At 40.2% G+C, this 8,463-nt stretch overlaps 1 long non-coding RNA gene across 1 annotated transcript; it reads right to left on the reverse strand.

Moving 5' to 3' along the window:
- Positions 1 to 364: 364 nt before the first annotated feature.
- On the reverse strand, positions 365 to 4,603 carry LOC116498983. The gene is made up of 5 exons (XR_004254207.1): positions 4,571 to 4,603; positions 3,919 to 3,982; positions 3,023 to 3,042; positions 2,793 to 2,937; positions 365 to 391 (listed from the first exon to the last, which is right to left on the reverse strand). It is a non-coding gene; the product is annotated as an uncharacterized LOC116498983 (long non-coding RNA).
- Between the last annotated feature and the right edge of the window lie 3,860 nt (positions 4,604 to 8,463).

The following is an 8,463-nucleotide window of genomic DNA, read 5'->3' on the forward strand; positions in this document are numbered from 1 at the left end:
TGCTTCTTCTCTGCCGCTCCTTCTCAGTCACTCTCATCCCCTGTGCTGTGAGGTCCCTCCCACAGGATGCAGTCCTTGATGAACTGATCTGGCATGGGCTTCCCACAGGCAGCAGCTCTTCCAGAACTGCTCCAGATATGGGTCCGTACCACGGGGTCCATCCCTCAGGAGAAAACTGCTCCAACCTGGCTCCCCCACGGGCAGCAGCTCCTGCCAGGTCACCTGCTCCTGCGTGGTCTCCTCTCCATCGGCTACAGGTCTGGCCTGGAATCTGCTGTGGCAGGGGTCTTCCACAGGCCGCGGCCTCCATCAATGCAGGTTCACCTGCTCCACCATGATCTCCTCCACAGGCTGCAGCGTGGAACCCTGCTCCACCGTGGTACTCCATGGGCTGCAGGGGGACATCCTGCTTCACCATGGTCCTCACCACAACCAACAGGGGACTTCTGCTCCAGCGCCTGGAGCACCTCTCCCCCTCCTGACCTTGGCATCTGCAAGGTTTTTCCTCACTCCTCTCACTCTCACAGCTGCTGTGTGGCACAGCGTTGTTTTTTTTCAGAGGCGCAAACCAACATTGCTTATTGGCTTGGCTCTGGTCAGCAGTGGGGCCCTTACCAAACATGGGGCAGCTTCTAGATCCTTCTCAGAGAAGCCACCCCTATGGCCCCCTGCTACCAAAACCTTGCCACGTAAACCCACTACAGAAGTCCTAGGTGAAATAAAAACAAAATGCATATTTTTGGCTTTAAACTAATTCAGAGAACGACCAGGAAGGGCAGATATGTAGAAGGTAAAATGACAATGACAGAAAGAAAGAGCAAAAAAAAGTGAGAGATAAGCAGGGTAGGGGGAGAGAGAAGTAAAGAGAAATAATGGTAAAGAGGAGGAAAAAGAGGTAAAACTGAAGAGAAGGAGAAAAGGAGAATGGGAGAAAAGGAGAAAGAGTGAGCAAGAAAGAAAGAAATAAAAAAGACAGGTTATACAGTGCCTCAGAGTGTTTAGGTAGAATTGATTTTATTCTTGCTGTTGTTTATGGAAGAAGAATTTGAATACTGTATTATTTAATTATGCTATTAATATTCACACAAACAAACAAGTTTGTTTGTTTATTTCTGTTAGTGAAGTTCATAGAAAATAAATTTTGTACTCTAATGCAAATGGAATAGATAATGGAACAGATAGTTTTGGGTAAGATAAAGTTAATTTTCTTCATGGTGGATGGTATGTTGCTGTGTTTTGGAGAAAAATGATATTGACAGTACATTGATGTTTAGTTGTTGCTGAGCAGTGCTTACACAGAGACAAGGACTTTTTAGCTTCCATACTGCCCTGCTAGCAAGGAAGCTGTGGTTGCACAAGAACCTGGGACAGGACACAACCAGGACGGCTGGCCCAAACTGGCCAAAGGAATGTTCCGTAACAGATGACATTATGCAGAATAACAAAACCAGGGATGGTAGGTGGGGGTGAGAGTTGGGGGTGGGGGTAGCCACTGCTTGAGCACTGGCTGGCCATCAGTTGACAGGTGGTGAACAATGTATTGTGTTTGGTTTTTTTTTGAATATATATATATATATAATTATTAATAATTTTCCTTCCTTTTCTTCCTATTAAACTGTCTTTTTGTCAGTTCATGAATTTTACCTTTTTTCTGATTATCTCCATCACTCTGTGGGGGAGTGAATGAATCTCTATATGGTACTTAGCTGCCTGCCAGGTTAAACGACAACAGTTCTTATTTGTCTGTTTGAGCATACATTGGTCCATATTTCCTTAATGTAATTCTTATTCAAGTAGAAATAAGTTCTGTTTCTGCTGAACAAGAATGGGGAAGTTAGTCTTCTAATTTCTTAAAAAGAACATAATTATCAGAAGCCTAACACAGCCACATATACTGCTGAAATCAAGTAGCAGGTAAGACCCAGTGATAACTACACAATTTGTCTCATGATAGTTTTAATAAAAGTTTTAAATAATTATAATAATTTCAGGGGAAAAGAGAGAGAGATAAATCTGTCTCCAAAAAGTCTATAAAAATACAAATGCAAACTCTATCAGTAAATCCTGGGACTCTCTGGGACTCAAGTTAATTGGCACAGCATAGCAGTTTTCTTTTCTCTCTTACCCTCCTAAATAGACCAGCTATGTTCAAACTGCTACTGAGAATGATTCTTGACTCAAGATTTTTCTGGGAGAAAGGTAGCTGGCCTGAACAATGACTTACTACAGACTGTGCTATCAATTCTGTGGAATAGGTGACTGCATGTCAGTGCTCAAACCTATGCTGTATCCTATTAGATTAACTCTTACAGAAGTGTCTGAGAAATACAAGTTGCTTGGCTCACCATACTTTGGGCAGATTGTTATCCATAGCAATATCTACATGGCTAGGTAGTAAGGATCTAGACCTATATAAGTTTGAGTCCTGACAGATTTGACAAGTCTGCTGTGGTTTACACTATTTTTTTATTTTTTTTTTAAGAAGACAAAAGAACATTTTAATTTTATTTTATATGTATATATATATTTTTTTGAGAGCAGCGTTCCGAGATCTGGGCTGAATTACTTTCTTAAGTCAAAGTTTGTTTAAAACCTTAAACAGATCTTTCACTAATTGCAGTGTCTCAAAGAGGTGACTAAAATAAATGGGACTAATCTGGTCCCTGGCAGTCTCTTTCCTTCCTAAATCCTCCATGAATCTAACTGTTTAAATGGTTCAGTGTTCTACTGCAGATTTTCTATTCAGTAAATTGTGTAAAATAAAAAAATGCAAATGTAATTGTGTATATTACCTTGTAATTACCTCTGTGTAGTTTCCACTCCATTAAATCTCTTCATATGATTCAGAAATTTTTCTCATTTCATGAAGCTCATCAAGGTGGAACTTTGACACTAATGAAACCTGTTCTGCTTCAGTCCAGTTTTCCTAGGTGGTGACTTGAAAGGACCAAATTATATTTTAACATGCTAAAAAGTTTCGTACAGTGACAAATGTATAAAAAAAAATGTATATTCAACTTACTCAGAAGCTGGTTTTAGAAACTGGAGAAGATACATATGGCAGTGATGGATGATGAATTCAGTAGGAAAAAAAAAAAAGACATAATAATTTCAAAGACTGAAAACAGTAGTTAAAAAAAATCATGCAAGAGTTGCAGTGTTAATTCTTTAATAGTAGGATAAATAAGCCATTACAATAACTTGCAACTGGAAAAGCACATTTATTGAATATATAATAGTTCTAAATGTTTGAGTTGTAACACCATGCGGTTTAGCAGCTGGCATGGGTTAGTCCTGGTTGACAACAGTGTCAGCAATTAAGTTAACTCTGTAGAATAAGGAAGTAATCTACATGTAGTTTATGAATGGAGGAACACCTCCAGGATGAACAGCCTGTCAATCACTGTGAAAGTTCTGACTGCTTGGAAAACTTTCCCAGGGCAAGGAGAGGCAGATTGTGAGAGCAACTGATGGAAACAGCCAAGTTTTAGGCACCACAGGAACATGACGAGGTCAATCAAGAATCATGTATTCTCTACCCAATCCTACCAATGATGGCAAACAAACAGAGAATGAGTTAAGAAGTCCAGGGACTTGATGTTCCAGCCCAAGGACCATTCACTGTATGGCTGGGACTGCAACACTGACCACCTCCAAACTTTCTTCTGGATTGTGGCACTTGCCTCACAGGACAGGGAACTCACATAGTTTCTAAAACTATGCATATAACTGTGGTTCAAGTGTTTTGGTATCCAAGTCTCTGAGCTGTCCATTGGTGTCAACAGTGGGATAATGATTACATGAATCACAGCTAACTGTTGAAAAAGGAACAAGAAAGACTATGTGATTTCTGCATGAAAGGATGAAGAGTACCCCTTAAAATGATGATTTTATTGAATTATTGATGAATGCACGTACCTGTTGGAAGCTGAGGGTAGAGAATCCTAGAGTACTGGAATACCAACTTCAGGAAGTATTCAACCTGTATAAGGGAACAGGAAAAAAACAGTTCAACCTTAGCATGGTGTTGTGCCTTTGCACACAAGATTTTAGTAGAAAAAGTATAAAAATTGAAAATGCACGTATTAGAAAACGGTAACATGTTAAGAGAAGCACTGAGAATTGCCCACAACAGCTGTGACACAGAGCAGAAAGGTACAGAGAGCACAGCAAGGACTTACCCCAAAGTGGAATTGTCTGCCAAGTGAAAAAGATGGCATCCCTGATCTCTAAGATCACTAAGGTATGTTCTCCTCAATGGAACCTGAAACACTGGGCCAGAAACATCTGGTCTTTCTTCTCCTTCTCCTTTTCCAGGGATAAGGGGGGTTTTTGACTTGTACTGGGTCTAGCTGGAATGTTAACTTTCCCGGCAGCAGCCCATACAGTGCTGTACTCTGTACTTGTAGCTGGAACAGCAGTGTTATCACACCAGTGTTTTGTCTACTGCTGAGCAGCAGTGGCACAGCATTGGGCCTTTCTCTAACCCTCCTAGGGGGTGGGCAAAAAAGTGAGGAGAGAAACATCACTATGGCAGCTGACCTAAACCAATCAAAGGGATATTCCATACCATGTGATGTCACACTCAGCAATAAAAGGTGGAAACAGGAAGAAGAGGGGAGGGGTGGGCTCTCGTTGAGAAGACGTCGGTCCTCCTCTCGAACACCGGCTGCGTGCGTTGAGGCCTTGCTTCAAGGACGTGGTCAATCATCGCTCATTTGTGGGAAGTAGAGAGTAATTTCTTTCCTCTGCACTTCCATATAGCCTTCATTTATTTTGTTTGTTTGTTTTCCTCCCTTCTTTTTATTTTTCCTTTTCCCCTCCCTTTTCCCCTTTCCCTTTTTATTTCCCCTTAGTTAAATTGTTTAGTTCATGGTAGTCTTTATTTAATTATTATAATTATTTCCCTTTAATTAAATTATCCTTATCTCAACCCGTGAGTTGTTCTTTGCTTTACTTCTCCCCCTCCTCATCTAAAGGAGGGGGAGTGAGAGAGCGGTTGTGGGGTTTAGCTGCCCAGCACGGTAAAACCACCACATGACTTGACAAAGGGAAGGGGATAGATTCCATCACAGATATTTTAAATATTTAAATATATTAAATAAGTATAAATATTTAAATATATTAAATAAGTGTGTAGGGGGGGAGCACCAAGGGCTTGCTGAGTATGTGGCCAGGGGAACAAGATAAGGCCTTCAGGCTACTGCAATTAAGCCTTACGATCACAGTGGCATTTCAACACCTGTCCTTATCAGGTCTGTGAGAGCTGACAGGGTAAGGAGTGATCTTGTGGTTTCCACAGTGGAAGAAAGTCATGCAATTCATAAAACTATATACATCTGTAATTAAATGTTTTGGTATCCAAGTCTATTTATCCTTCACACTGTCGTTTGGGTTTAAACTGTGACAGAGATGGCAAGGGTGTACATCTCCTCATGTCAGTAGTGTTTTGTGTTTCTGAATTGGAGTATAGCTATAATGTTATTGCCACATTCCAGTTTCACTCATTATTAATATTTTTGCCTCTAGTTACAGATTAAAAAGAAATTAAATAATCATTATATTGATGTTCTGTCTGAAGAGCTGCTGAAGCTGAATGCCCATTTAGTCTCTTCCATCTTTCAGTCAAAATTCATTCACGTGTGCTGAACGTTCTCAGATAAACACCAGCTTGTATTGGGATCTCTGACCAACATCAGAATTAAGTCTTAAAATACTGTGAAAACAGATCTAAGATCTTGAACCACCAAGAACTAAGCACACAGCATTTACTTGAAGTCAAAGTGAATACATATCAATGTTCCTTGCTTAGATTCTGCAGTTTATTGTCTAAAACCAGATGGAACAAATCTGAAACTTGATATCAATGAACCTATTTATTTCAGAAAGAGTTTAAATAATCCACTGATGTTAAAAAGCCAAAACCTCATCATAATAGTGTCCTTTTCCTACATCTGTGTTGTGAATTTAGAATGAAGGCAATAAATAGTGGGGACTGCTAGCGTTAGGTAGAGGTTGGACTCGATGATCTTGAGGTCTCTTCCAACCTAGAAATTCTGTGATTCTGTGAAATCATGGAACTCCAACAAGAAATCCCAAGGAGCTCTTATGAATGTAAAGTTGAGATCAGCCCATGGGCTGGTCCCAGCTCAGCAGAGCCCATGACTGGGAATGATTCCCAGTCTTATGGCATCACTGAGGCAGGGAATCATGGACTTGGGCTAAAGCTGAAATCATAGAATTATAGAATGGGTAGGGTTGGAAGGGACCTTAAAGATCATCTAGTTCCAATCCCCCTAACATAGGCAGGGATGCCACCCACTAGATCAGGTTGGCCAAGGCCCCATCCAGCCTGTCCTTGAACACCTCCAGGGATGGGGCATCAACAGCTTCTCTGGGCAACCTGTGTCAGTGCCTCACAACCCTTACAGTGAAGAATTTCTTCCTAATGTCTAGTCTAAATCTCTCCTCTTTTAGTTTAAAACCATTCCCCCTTGTCCTATCATTATCTACCTGTGTAAAGAGTCATTCTCCATCCTTTTTATAAGACCCCTTTAAGTACTGAAAGGCTGCAATGAGGTCACCCTAGAGCCTTCTCCTCTGTAAGCTGAACATCCCCAGCTCTTTCAGCCTTTCTTTATAGGAGAGGTGCTCCAGCCCCTTGATCATCTATGTAGCCTTCCTCTGGACCTGCTCTAACAGGTCCACAACCTTCTTCTGTTGGGGGCCCCAGACCCTACAGTGCTCCAGGTAGGGCCTCATAGGAGAAGAGCAGAGGGGGAAAAATCACCTCCCTTGACCTGTTGGCCATTTCTCTGCTGATGCAGCTGGGGATACAGTTGTCCTTCTGGGCTGCAAACATGTACTACTGGCTCATGTTGAGCCCTTTGTCCACCAGGATGGCTCCTGGGAAATGGTCAGGGTTTGGAGGAGAATGTGGCTCCTGGGCCAGTGGTCAGGGGTTGAAGGGAAGCCCAGGTGGAGGGGAGTCAATACCAGAAAGATCCATTACAGCACTCAGGGCCTGGAAATTTACATTAAAGATAACTATGCATGCAGAGCAAATATTGGAAGATAAGCATAAAAAGAAGTCTTAAAGTAAGACTTCAAGGGTATGATCCTAATTGCACAGATTTTGTCTTATGTTTGCATTTTCCTGAATGTATTTCCTCACTTCAAATTGGAATTGTCCAACATAAAAACTTACACATTCCATTTTATCTCTTGATAGAACTGTCTGAAAATCTTTTTAAACTGCTTCCGACTCCAAGCGTCAATGTGAGACTAGCATAGTTAGCAGCTCCATCTGTAGTACCATGCTTAATATTGGAAGAGGTTGTTTTTTACTTTGTCTTCGATTTTTTTTTGCTGTTGTTTAGTTGATACTTATTATTTTATTTATTTATTTTTCCATAGCACTTTATTTGTTGACATTCATGTAACTTACTGCTTTGGCAGAACTCAGAATCACTGTTTGTAGTATCAAAGCTGTCAAAGGAAGGTTAGCACTTCAGTGGAAATACAGCAGAAACATGGACAAACCAGAGATGAATTTCACAATACTGAGACAGTTGAACACTGATTGAAAGGGCATGCCAATAAAAGCATAAATGGCTCATAGATTTGTGCTGAGCATTTACATATCAGGGAAGTCTGTTGGTCGAGTTAATGATGATACTTTCCAATTTCATTCTATTGATTTATCTTTATATTGGTTTATCTACTTTATTACCTGGAGGCATTAGATAATGTGGATTAAAAAAAAAAAAAAAAAAAAAAGTAAGGCACTTAGGTACTATAGCCCTATCCTTGTATTATGCTCCTTATTGTATCTTCAAGGAAGATCATGTGTCAGAACAAATGGCGGAAGCAAAACACCACCACAGAAAATCTGGGAGTAACAATGCTTAACACAAGAATAATTCTTTCTGTAACTTTGAGTAGTAGAGATGAAATGCAAATATCATGCCCTATTTGCTGAAAATTAACATTTTAGTCTACCCAAAAAGCTCACTCTAAAGGCTCACAGAGGAAGGGTGGATTTATAGATCTAACAGTTTCTAGAAACTAGTGACAATTCTAGGAGATATTTGTAATTTAGAAATTTTTTCCCTAGGGAAAAAAAAAAATCAAATCAGATTTTGCTTTATCCTCAGTTAATGAAAAAAGATACTTAGAAAAAACTCTTCTCTTTCACAGTCAGAATAAGTTATGTCCACATGCTTTACGGGAAACACAAAAGTACATAACTACTGTCAGTAAAGGACACATCAGATGTTCTGTAATGTCACCTTCTTTAAATTGAAATTCTTTAATTTATATTTGCTGCTAAATGAACCACAGAAACTTATTCGCACAGAATCACAGAATCACAGAATTGTCTAGGTTGAAAGAGACCTCAAGATCATCGAGTCCAACCTCTGATATAACACTAACAAGTCCTCCACTAAACCATATCACTAA

Source organism: Aythya fuligula, chromosome 1 (assembly GCF_009819795.1).
Source record: "Aythya fuligula isolate bAytFul2 chromosome 1, bAytFul2.pri, whole genome shotgun sequence".
Classification (NCBI taxonomy): Eukaryota; Metazoa; Chordata; class Aves; order Anseriformes; family Anatidae; genus Aythya; species Aythya fuligula.